Source organism: Pinus tabuliformis, chromosome J (genome assembly GCF_031772625.1).
Source record: "Pinus tabuliformis cultivar Carrire ecotype Pingquan chromosome J, CPIR1, whole genome shotgun sequence".
In the NCBI taxonomy this organism is placed as follows: Eukaryota; Viridiplantae; Streptophyta; class Pinopsida; order Pinales; family Pinaceae; genus Pinus; species Pinus tabuliformis.
In genome coordinates this window covers 657,752,030-657,765,438 of record NC_142295.1, presented here as the reverse complement: position 1 = coordinate 657,765,438, position 13,409 = coordinate 657,752,030, and positions in this window count along the sequence as shown.

Genomic DNA, 13,409 nt, shown 5'->3' with positions numbered 1-13,409 from the left:
ACCGGCCATCCTACCAATAGTAAACAGAATGGACCTGAGAGACCTGTCAGTGATGTCACGGATGTTGATCTTGCCGTCTTTGCTCGGCTGTGAACCTTCCCGGCAATACTGACGGATATAGTCTCTGGTGGAAGTAGTCCCTCGAGCCGTACCTGACAAAGAAATGGGGGCACCCCGCCTTGACAACCCAGTCAAGAAGTACATGTCCTCTATGGTCAAGGGGAAAGACTTCCCCCTAATCTGGAATACTTGGTTAACAGGATCCCAAGCATCAAGCATATACTGCAGTAAAGAAATCTGTGCTCTCATGCTAGAGATACGGAAGAACTTCAGCAGGCCACAGTTCCGAAGCGCGTTCACCGTGACTGGGTCATGGAGTGCAACCATGTCCTCTGCTTCATGTTCTCGTTCTCACCATGTAAGGGACATTTTGTTCAAAGTTCCCTGCAAGCAAATAAGAGAAGGAGTAAGTTCCTGATTTTGATGAAAATCTGGCGAAAAAATCATCAAAAAACACATGCAAGGTCAGCTTTTCTAGGCCCAGCGCAGGCAGAGAGGCTTCCCCTTGCGCTGTAAGGCAGTCTGCCTTAAGGCTGCCTGAAATACAGCGCAATTTTCGAAAGGGGAACCTGCGCTGATGCCAGGGCGCCCTGATGAAACCCCTGGGGCTCAGAAACCCTGAAAAACATGCATGAAACTGAAAAAGGAAACCATGAAAGTGAAGGGCTAAGGTTTAGCTCCTACCTGGTCCAAACGGCGCCGAAAATCGTCCACAGAATCTCCCGGAATCAGCTGGTGAAAATCAAGGAAAAAGAGGCACCTCCAGAGCTCCAACAAGCAAAATGCAAATGAAATGGTAAATGAGAGGTAAAAACCCCTTTTTATGACTTTTACACAGTTTAAAGTTAAATATTAGGGTTATAATCTCGTTTTCATGCAAATATTGTCCATTTCTAACAAAATTTGTTGCAGCAATTGAAGATGAAGTACTACATTTGAAAAGAGAAAAGCTAGTAAAAGTAAAAAATTAAATTTGACCATGAATCGAGCAGTTTTACCACAAAATTTATGCTCGTTAAAAAATAGAAAAGTGTGAGCAAAGTTTTTTCCGCCAAAGTTCAAGCTCATTAAAAAAATGAACCTATCTCGGTAAATAACCATTGCGATCGTAAATTTATAAGCCTTAAAAGCCTTGGTCGTGTTTTCATCCATCACCTCCATTTCATTTGGCCGGTCGTTCACCCCCATATGTGTGTTTACCCTTTTTGAGGAACAGCTGCGAAGAGTGATTTCACCTAGCCATCCTTGTGACACTACCGTGATTGGAAAATTCCAATTTGTACCTGGAATCAATTGCTATCCCTGTTTATCACTCGTTCCTCAAAAGACGAGTCTTCTTTGAGCTCTTTTCACTGACTCGTAAAATATGAAAAGTTTGCCGAGTTTTGGCCTTCCAGCTCGTTAAATGACCGGAACGCTATCCCTCATTTAGACTTTAATCTTTTTGGACCTGAGGGATTATTACACAAAAAGATCGAGCGCTTGTCTTGTTCGGCTCGTTAAAAGTACCGAACACTCATCCCTTCTGTATTGTTTTATACTTTTTCGGACTTAAGGGATTAGATGACGAAAAAGGAATTATGGAGTTAACTTTCTGTACCTTTTCAGACTCTCTAAAAATGAAAAGGACCGAGTTTTCTTTGTCGTTAGACTCGTTAAAATGATTAAATAGCGACAAACTTGTCTTTAGACGAGAACGAGTTTCCCTATCGCTAGGCTCGTTAAATCATAGCGATGGGCTTGCCCGAAGGGCAGGTTATAGAACAAGCATATGTTATCCTCCTCAAGCTTGACAAAAATAAAGAGGTACTGGTCAGAAATGACTGGGGAAAAATTGGGAGAACATCAAAGTTTAATGGTAGCAAGTCACTCTTGAACATGACACTTTTCCTCCATACCACATCGGGTTGGGTTGTTTCATTCACCGGTCTCATCGCCATGGTCCTCGCCAAACCATCCGCATTTGGGGTAATGCTACCGATCCATCGCATCAGTGTCGTTATATGTTCAAGAGGGGTCATTCTGAAAGTGTCAACCGTGTCCCATCCACTGCCATACATTATCCTTCATCCATTCATGATCGCCACCCTGAATCACATGTCACAGTTTGTTTTCACCTCCACTAAAATCATTAGTTCCGTTCCGTGTCATTGATGTGGGATTCATTAAGGCCCTCCTTTGACGGATCGCTTCTTGTCGACTTCAGCTCATTATCCAAGAAGTTGATCTAGGAACACCCCCATCAGTACTTTGAAGCTTGCATGCCTCAATGGCAAGTTTCTCACTTCCGGCGACAGGTATACATCAATGACCTTCGACCAGAAGATTTTGCGTGGCGTTCGACGCCAAGTCCTTTATTCACGCCACGTGAATTGTACTACAGTACCTTGAGGGTCATCGTCATTATTGGTGATTCCTCTCGCGCTTGTTAACGGTTTTCATTATTGACCGGTAATCAAGCGATGTATTTCCATGTTCGACTTCAACGAAATTCTCACATGGATCGACTTGTACTTAGAGTGAAGATCGAACGAGTTTGAAGACCCTGGATCTAATTTCATCCATCCGGGCTGCGATACATATTCAGGAAATATAAAATCATTTATCATGTACATCATTGCAACAGATGATCATCCTACTCAAAGGATGATAATATCAGCAGAAAATTATCAGTCTACCTTCAGACGATCGTCTGTCATATGTACCAAAATGTATTTATAAAAGCTGAGCATGGGAATGCCCGCCTCAGCTAGATCATGAAAATAGAATGAAAAATAATGTATTGTATTGTATTGTATTACAGGGCGCCTCCTCAGCACTGGAATGAACTTCGGACTCTCTAGATAAAGCATTTCACCCGATAAACGGCCTCATACTTTAGGGGGCAACTGTTATAGACATTTTTGTGCCTCACATCATGGAGCATGAAATGTCAATAATCACAGGGATCCTCAGTCCCTAAACATGTTGTTCTTACCCCTAAAAGAACAAGGTCATCAAACAACAGCACTTCCAATCAGTTCTCCACCTGAAAACACTTCAAAACAGACTTATTTTGGATCATGTCAGCTGCTCCACTGAGCTTCTGCGCTGGAATGCAACTGTCCCTCCTTGTACCTGCGCTGTAAGTCAAATTTAATGAAGGCTACCTGCGCTGGGCGAGATTGGCCAAGTGGCACAGTCATTCTGCAAAGTGTCAACTGCCCAGGAAGCTTCCAAACTGACACTTGGTTCATGAGATTCGCCCTGTGATGAGTAAGAGGTACTTGATCACCATGTGTAAGCAAGGATCTCCAAGTGGACTCAAGGACTGAAGTTTAACTGAAGAGGGAGAGGACACAAGGCAGCTTCATGTCAGTCTCAAGCTGACTCATCCTCTCTTCTTCTCTCCTATATATAGAGCTCTTCTATGAGGTCTAAGGAGGCTGGAATTTTGTGTAAAGCAAGGAGGTGCTGTTGGTTTACAGTTAGAGCTATTGGGTGATTGTTTTACTAGAGGTGAAGAGGAGAGTTCTTGCTGCTGGGGAGGTGCTGCTGGATTGGAGCCATCATTGGTTGTAACCTTCTCAGAACCCTATTACTTCTATCAATAAAGTTTTGCATGTTCTCCTATATACTTGTATTGCATTGATGTATTGTATTTACATGTATATTTGATTCATCCTAATCCATGCTTCAGTTATGAGTACATGTATCTTGTAGTTTGCTCTCTTGTTTTGTGCAGGATCTGTGTGTAGCTGGACCGGCAAAGAGAGCAAGGAGCTGGGAACGAGAGACAAAGAGAGAGGACAAGGATCGACTAAGCGAAAGACACCAGGTTGGTTAATCTTTCTTCATTCTCTCTGTACTTTCATAAAGGAAATCATCAAAACTTTACTTTCAGTTGTTGCTAAAGACTGTCACCTTTAGAGTAGGGATAGGGTCATCCGCATCGGATACTTTTCCCCACAACAAAGGGGCACCTTCTTTTTCTTTCCCTACTTTCGGAGTACGAGTTTGATAATGTTTTGTTATGGTAGCCACGTTAATCAGTGTAATCATCATGAACACTTGTGAACCCGAGGAAGGAGATGATTGAGGCTGGTCTACCATTTGGGTCTGTTGGGATGGAAAGGGCTCTTTTAGGATAACTGGGGTCCCTTTGAGCAATCCACTACCTTCGGGAATGACGTCAAAGCAACGAACGACATCCGCATTAATGCAATAGTGAACGTCTTTCCAACCCAATACGGCCCAATAACACGTCCTGGTCCAGCGAAAACCAACCTTATCAGATGCATTTTTTCCTATATGAACCACCCATTGTTTGTAGGAGGTCCGAGTAAGTTTCCTCCATTGGGGTTGATAAGCTGTGTTTTTATTAGTCCAAATGGATGAATTCTAGCATGTCAGGGTTATGAAATCCATCCATGAAATAAAAAAGGTTTGTAAATAGAAAAGGGAAGCACTAAAATGAAAGGGAAGTAGGTCTCGTCCTAGTCCGTTAGGCCCCTCCCATAGTGATTCTGCAAGAATTCCTATGACCAACTTGTGTAATTGATCAACTAGGACAATCCTTATTATAGTGATCTTCCTCACAAATGAGGCATGGATACTTAGGATTCCGTTGGGAAGCACCATCAGTAGACAACTTAGGAGGGCCCTGTTTTGGGGCATCGACTTTAACTTTGCCTTTGCCTTTCTTCTTACGTTTTGAGGATTTTTCCACTGCAGTAGACTTAACAACGTGGACCTCTGAGGTTTTACTAGGGCTAGGTGGATTCTGAAAGGGACAAATAGAAGCAGTGTTTGAGGCCAACTTTTGTTTGGAAGAAGATTTTGCAGGGGCCTGGGACACTGAACCAATTACTCCATCAACAAGAGGTGTAGCCTATGACTTTGATGTCATTGGATTGGATGATGGCCTCATAGCATTAGGTAATAACTCATACAAAGTGATAGACTGAGAGTAAACGAGATCTAAGTACTGGACACGAGCAATGGTTTTCTCCTCCGTGACGCACCCACCCATAGAGATATCACGAGCAATTGGAGTGACGAATGATTTGGTGAACCATTCGGTCAGTAGCTGATCAAAAATCTCGAATATGATCAGGCGACATCTACGTCTCCATTCATGGATGTGATCAGAGATGTCGGTTGCAGTATTTTTCTTTTTGCGATGTAAGAAAATAGGTGTCGGTTTCATAGCAAACCGACAATTGGAAATGCGTGAGGAAGGCCATGGCTAAAGTGTTGAAGTCATAATAAGTACTTCCAGGGAGATCGATGTATCACTTGGCTGCAATGCATGTGATAGTTCATTGGAAAAGACCGAGACAAATAGAATCGTCAACGTAGGAATTCGAAGAGCACCAGAGGTGATATGTCATCACATGGGCTTGAGGATCTTCTTTCACTTTCCCATTGAACTTCGGACAATCGCTTGGGATCTTGGATGGGACCGGAGGCCAATAGGGTGAATGAAGAATTGGATCATTTGTGAGTTGAGACACATATGGTAACTCTAGTGTAGCTAAGAATGACAATTGAGTATTGAAAGGCATTGAAGGTCGATAAGCAGATCCAACTGGAGGAGCCCATCCCTGCTGGTAAGGATTTTGTCCCCATAGTGGAGGGTTTTGTCCATATGGCATTTGATTGTTCTCCCACTGTAGGTTACCTTACCCGTAGGGAGGATTCTGACCTTGAAAGCCTTGAAATTGTCCAACCATAGGTTGTTGATAAGCAATATACGGGTTAAAAGGTTGTTGAGCCTACTGACCTTGAACGTATGGGTTTTTCACCTATTTCCGTGGACATATGGGTTTTGAACTTGTTGGCCGTGGACATAAGGATGTTGGACCTGCTATCCTTTGACAAAAGGATTTTGAACCTGTTGCCCTTGGACATGAGGATTTGGGGCGACCTTGTCGTTGCAAAGGTTGACCTTGTTGATATGTATATAAGGGTTGCTGCTGCCTGGGTTGGCCTTGCTACTGCGAGGGCTGACCTTGCGGCTACAAAAGTTGTCCTTGTAGCTTTAGAGGTTGGCCTTGTGAAGACATAGGTTGTGGAGTTTGCTGAACATACTGCATCATCGGCCCCTACTGCTGCATGGATGGCCCTTGCTGCAATGAAGGTTGCCCTTGTTGCTGCAAAGGTTGTCCTTGCTACTGCAATTGTATTTGGATAGTTCCTGGATTGAAACCTTGAAAATTTCCGAACTGTATCTGGCCATATCCAGGCTGAAGGACGTAAGGTGGATTTACCATTCCTTGGGAACCATATGGAACATAAGGAGTTTGGTATGAAACCTGAGTCTCATAAGGCTGCTGATACTGGAAATTGCTTGACCCAAATGGACCAATTGGATTTTGGACTTGTTGGTACTGGACATTACTTGATCTAGTAGGACCAACAAGGTTTTGAATAGCACCAGAAGAAGGTTGGTTCAACCCAATCATGTGAGCCTATGAGCTACTCACATTAGTTGTGCCCGACACCATAGAGACATTTGGATTCTTCTGCCCAGGTGGCGGAACAACCTGTGCACTTACTGGAGGGACTAGAGGACTAACAGAAGTAGGACTCAAGACCTTTAGTTGCACCAGACATGTGATTTGGACTGACAAGACAAGACGGTTCAGAACGGTGGGTGCACTAGCAATGAAGTAACTGCATAAATCACCGTCTTTTGGGGGGTCGGATTCCGAATGAACGGACTTGTGGTAGCCATAGCGCCAGACGTCCAAATAGGATTATGATAAAGCAAAGAGGCACTAGGTGTACTTGAGACCAACTGTGCTAAAGTCACATAATTAGTAGGTAAGTCCTGATAAACACTGATGGGAGTGCTTCCCGTGTAGGGGAAATATTCAGGAGGAAACTGATCTTCTTCCTCTTCGACAGTGTGTGGAGTGGAAACCTCTGAGTGGCCCAGAGAGGAGACTGGAATTTCACCTTTAGGTTCCATGGGTGGAAACAAGAGATGACGAACGAACGAAGATTTTTGAGGGGATAATTCTAAAGGAATACCCAGCTGATCGTACAAACTGTACAGATGCTGTGATGATATCACAACAAGGCCGAACAAAGGATTCAAAGGATAAAAAACTAGTCCAAGCTGATTGTTAGTAGTCAGCTGACTCTCAGGAATCTGGATAGGATTATCTAGAGATTACGGGCCGATATGAGAAAGTGACCCAGTATTTGAGGGAGGTGGAGGACGAGATGACAAAGGTTGAATGCTCAGAACAATTCCAAGTTCAACACCTTGGTCCTCAAGTGACTACGATAGTCTAGAAAATGGCTCCTCAAACAATATTTCAAATGGAGGAGAGGAAGAGGAACTAGGTGAATCGGATGGTTCAGCCACGATGGCTTCGTCTCAAATAATAGGAAAAGAGAGATAAATTCCAAGGCTTTAAATGTAATTTAAAAGGAATACTCTCGATTTGGTCTATAAAAGACTAACAGGGATGTTATGAGATCGTGGGTGACAATTTTTTAATATGCATAAACAAACTGGTGCTCTTTCATGTTTTACGAGTCGAGAAAGAAGAAAAGGTGACTCTATCACTTTCGATTTGAAGCGAGCTCGAAAGGACAAGTGCTCAAATGATCTTTTAAGATTAAAGAGTCAAAAAGATCAAATGATACTCAGGATGATCTAGGTAAAAAGGATTACCAGGTAACCGTGAATTGCAGAATACCTCTCGGCGAACCGAGAAGTACGGGCAAACGATCTCCCCGAATGCTGTGTTTGGTGTATCACGTTTACAAGGCAATAGACTCGGCTTCCTATGGATAAAGGATTGTAGCCCAGTGGGGTCAACCTTTATATACTATACGACAAATTCTAGGCTTAAAGACGTCAGAACACGTCTCTAGCTTAGACCTTCTAGATGTAATCGTTAGGTTTCAAATGCACCTTAGGTTATTTGTGTTCATTTTAAAGTTTATCTTGAATTATGTCTTGGTTTTCAGGCCTTAGCAATGTGACTCAAAAAATCCTATATGCAACTAAATGAGACAAGACTCTTTCAATTCGATGAATTGTTTACACTAGAGAGGGTAGAAAACACAATCAAATGCAAACAACCAAGCAACTGAAAGAAAAATGATTTTTTCACTACTTTACTTTTTGAAAACAAAATAATGAAAAAAACTCTTCCCAATTCCTATTTTCCTAACAAGTGCACTTCAAGCAGTCCTTTCAAAGGTAAAGAGAATTCTTTTTCTTTTCAAATGCAAATGAAACTCTAGTCTTCAATGATGCTAACTAACGTAACATATTGATGCAGCAAACTAGAATTGTGTACTTTTCATGAAATGACAAAAATGATTTTTTTGTAAAACACTTCAATGAAAAAGTTTTTGAGACAATCAATCCTGAAAAAGATGAAAAGACACATAAAATAACTTCTTCCAAACTAATGATGCAATGACTCTACCAAAAACAAAACAAGCAATGTGATCTATGCCGGAAAAGACATGTTTAACCAATCAAATGAAACTTTTAAAACTTGAATGATGGAGATAAAAGCAATAAGAGGACTAGAAACGAGATGCAAGGAGTAAATTCACCAACAACTTGACTCACTAAGTTCACAATCAGCTGAATGGATGACAACCTAGATGTCCTAGAGCCACTAACCATCCAAAGACTCAAGAAATCAGGCAAAAGAAGGCAAACCAAAAAGCACATAAACCAAGCCAAATCAAGCTTTCTAGTCAGGGAGAAATAGTAAGAGGAAGAAATCAGGAGAGCAAGATACACTGGTTTAGATCTGGGGTAAACCCTAATCTCCACCTATAGGCATCAGCGTGACTGCCTAACTAACAACAAGCACCAGAAGGGGGTTGGCGCGACTGTTTTTGAGAAACTCGATCTGATCGGTGTGATTGTTTTAGAAAAAATTGCGTTGGCCAAGGATTCAAAGGTAAAAATAAAATTTCCTCAGGTAAAAACCAGACTTGCTACTATAAATTTCAGACTCAAAATAGTAAACTAGGCAAAGCAGAGAATGCTAGAGGGAAATGGTGATACTAGAAAAGTTAACACAAAACCATGAAATTACAATCAGTCAAACATAAGGATTGGCTCCCCAACGGAGTCACCAATTTGTGATGCAGGTAAATTCTAAGTGCGGACACAAACAATTCCTCTAGCCCGAGAGAGCGGGTCTAGTCACAAACAGACAATCTATGGAATATTTCCTTGAGCTAGAATCAATTAAGAGGGCATACCTCTTAGAACATTATTATGCTTGGTGATGATCTTGCTTCCTCGCTCCAGCTATATTTCGTTTCCTTCCTTCGAAAACCTAAAACAAGCAAACAACAACGAAGAACAAACGTAATAGCATACAATATTGTATTCAACCTACTTAACAGGTCAAGGAACATTAAGCCATAAATATGTAAAATGACACTTCATGTAGGAAATCAATTGATAGTTGCATTTATATAAATCAAAAAGAGATTACAACTGGTGCCTTGACGTTGCTGGTCTCCTCAGACATATCTACGTTCCCTCACTTCTGCTATCACTTCATGGACAACCCAAACAAGAGAGGTTTTAAGGCCTCTTTTCCTCTACTCTCAAATCACACCAAAGCACACTATTTTCCCTCAAACATACACTAGAAAACTTCAGACTATAGATGTCTTGCTGATTATTCTAACTCCAAAAATAAAAACTAGATTTTGCTTGGGAAAAAGAGGTGTTTATATAGCTTGGATGGATGGGAGATGGTTCCTCTTATTATGGAAGAAGACCTTATCTCTTGGATCAGTTCCATCCTAATAGGGGAAAGGAGCACAAACTGACCTCCTCGACTCCATCCAGCCTAACCATTTACCAAACTTCCGTTATGAAGCTTCTAGATCTAGAAGCTTCGGATCCATATTTAAAAAACTTTCCAAAAGAGGATTTGCGCGACTGAGAAAGTGCTTAGTCGATCTGATTGACATTGGTGATAGTTTTAATCCCTGCATATTGGCGCGAGGAGGATGAGGGTCATTAGCACCGGTCATGTAAACTGGGATAAACAAAAGATTTTTGGGAAATGATGCAAAAGGGAATTGTTCTGCTCATGAAGAGGGAGATAATGGGAGTTTCTTCATGAGAGGAAAGCATGTGGGGTTCACTGTAGAGGTCCTCCAGGATCGTGGACGGGGAGTACAGGGACAATGGCAAAATTTTGTGTAACAGATCACAATTCCAGCAATCCCTGTTCTATGAACTATGCCCTTCTCGGAAGTGTCACTGTCATTGGAAGCATCCTGCTTCTTCTTCTTCTCACGTATCACTTTACAATCCCTCCATAATTTCTTCTTGGAAGTTGTAGGAGAACCCTTTCTCCCCACTAAACACGTGCTCTTCTTGGGGTGAAAGTCTCCCTCTAAGCCTGCAAGCTCCCTCTCAAACTCAACTCCCTTTGAGAGTCTGGAACCCAGAATTTCTTCTCGGGAAAGTTTACCTTCTTCTCAGGAACCTGTACCTTCTCCTCTGAAGCCTGCACTTGCATCTGTTCCTACTTCTCTGGAACCTACACTTGCTCCACCTGCTTCGTTCCATGTTCCACAAGCTTGCCCGTCAACTGGTAGAGACCATGCTCTCTAACTCTGAGTACAATGCCATTGGACTTAGAGCCTCTAGGCCTGAGTCTTGCCTTCCCATCCTAGAACAAGACATCAAACCCCTTCCTCTCGATAATCGAGATGGAAATCATGCTATATTTGAGTCCTGGTAGAAACAATGCATCATGGACCTACATCAAACGCGTTGTCTCTATCTTGAATGGCACAACACCCAACCCTTAGATCTCCAACTAACTTTGGTTGCCCAACACCATGTGCAATTCGAGTCCCATTCAACTAGAGTCTCAAAAACCTCATGTGACCCTATCATATGCTTCGTCAAACCACTATCCACGTACCATCCATCCTCATCGATTGTACCCTGCGAGAAATGATATATCATGGCAAAGTCCTCTTCCTCCAATCTCCTAGTAATATCATCTATCTCAATAGAAGTGGAAACACTGAAGATCTTCTTTCCTTTCTTCTTCTTGTCATCTGCCTTCTTCTTCATCGGACATCTCGCTGAAAAGTGACCTATCTCACCACAATTGAAACACTTATCCTAACTCAAGTCCTTCTTTTGCTTACCCTTCATTTGTGCTGCAAGTTCCATGTCATCATCAAAATTATTCTTCTTTGGATGAACATCCCCGTCTCGCAACTCTTCCTGAATGAAGTCATCCCACAGCCTATTCCAGTTTGGAAATTTCTCTCTAACAACGATTCCTTTGATGAAGGGCTTCCATTCCTTGTTAAACCATTTCAAGGCAATTCTCACCATATCTCCATCTGAAATAGTCTCACTGACAATAACAAGCTCATCTTTGACCTAAGACAATATCGTCAGATATGAAGTCACGTCTTCACCCTTTATCATCTTGGTGGTCTTCAACTTATCCTCCAATACCAATACCTGGTTCTTGTTCTTATTCTAGAACAAATTCTAAAGAGCCATCCACATCTCATGTGCGATGTTTTTCCCAGACAAATGAGGTATTAGGGCATACTTCACACCATCTAGGATGATCAATCTCACCCTCATATCCAAATCCTCATACACTTCCAACTCCTTCGGGTCAATTGGCTTCTTGATGGCTTTCTCGACGAACTCCCAAATCCTGTTGACCTGAAAGAACAACTTGATCCTTTCCTTCCATGGACTATAGTTTGAAAACCCCTCCAACCTGTCCTCATACCGTATACCAGCCTGCTACTTTGACATTTTCACCTACAATGTGACCAACTCCCTCTTAAGATGTACTTCATTGTACACAACTCTGATTCACTGACTTCCAAAGTACCTTAGACACGCTCTGATACCATGCTGAGTTTCCATGATCTTGGGTCTAGGTTAGAATCTTAAAATCACTATCACTACCAATACAAGAATCTCAACCATAACTACTTTACTCAATGGAAAATATAAAGTAGTAAATCACATGTAAACAAGTATACACAATTTTTAACAAAATTGTATAATAATGTACAACCCCAATCTTCGTTAGATTAAACCAAATATGAATAATATAACAATATATGGTACACAAGATACAATGACAAACTTCATTGCAACTTCGATGTTGTATCTTGTCCTGTCAGTCCTTTGCTCCTGTATTGCTCACTAGCTTCCCCTTAGTCCTTCAAAGGATAACACATCGAGACTCCATAAGGGCTACCACCTAACATTGTTGGAAGTCACTTTTGTAGCATGTATATGGCCTTATCCAATCTGCTCTCTGGGTAGGCCTAATTCCATAGCTCCAAACTTCTAGGATAACAATCACCTTTGTCCATCAAGGTGCTGCACTTCGACACTAATATTCACCCAACTTTCAGCTCCTCTTCATCACTTCAAGATAGCTTATCTACGGGTACTTTGGGCTATCAACACACTACCCTCCACCAGAACAATGATGCACAATCCTCCACTGCGGAATCTTCTCCTAATTTGGGTTTCTTATTGCTCAAGACAATTCCAATACATGACTCCCACAAGCTACATAACAAACTGATCCAAATCTGGTCAACTTCTTGGACCCAACACACACCAAATGCTAATCTCCAAATTTGTTTGCAACTGTTGTTCTTGAGTGTTATGGTTAGGGCATTTGAACACACTGCAACAACGCTTCACAACCGAATCAATAGTCTTCAAACAACCCTCAAAGACTGCGACACACCTTCAAGAGACAGTTCCCCTAGCACAGTGTTTTTCTGGGCATATTTGAGCCCTTGATTCACCCTACACAATCTCTAAATGTGGTGCTATGGCCTGAGGCATATAACAAAATACTCCTGTAGCTTATGGCCAACACCATGCAAGAATTTCGTCCACAAAAAAGTGCCAAAATAGACTTAAAATACTTACCTCTGCCTCATCCCTCTAGGGAGCTAACTTGGTTTTCCTTCCACCAAACTCAGCCTTCAAAAATATCCTTGAAACAAACCTCAAATACCACGTTGTTCAGTCTCCTTTGTTGCGGCTATTTCAGAGTGCCCTTCTCTCCTTGACCGAGTTCTTTTCTTGAGGATGTGTGTTGCAGAATGGATGAGAAATGGTCCTACACTTCACCTCTATATATACACATAAAGAGGGCTCCACGAATTGGATGACGATTCATGTCTCTTGGATGAATTACTCAAGCCTACATGACTTGTCCTTGTCCAAATATTAATGACAACCTCAAAAATTCATATCTCCACTTCTACAACTCGGAATTTGACGATTCTTGAAGAGTTGGATTCTCATTTCCACCCTCTATCGTCTCATGCCATCACAT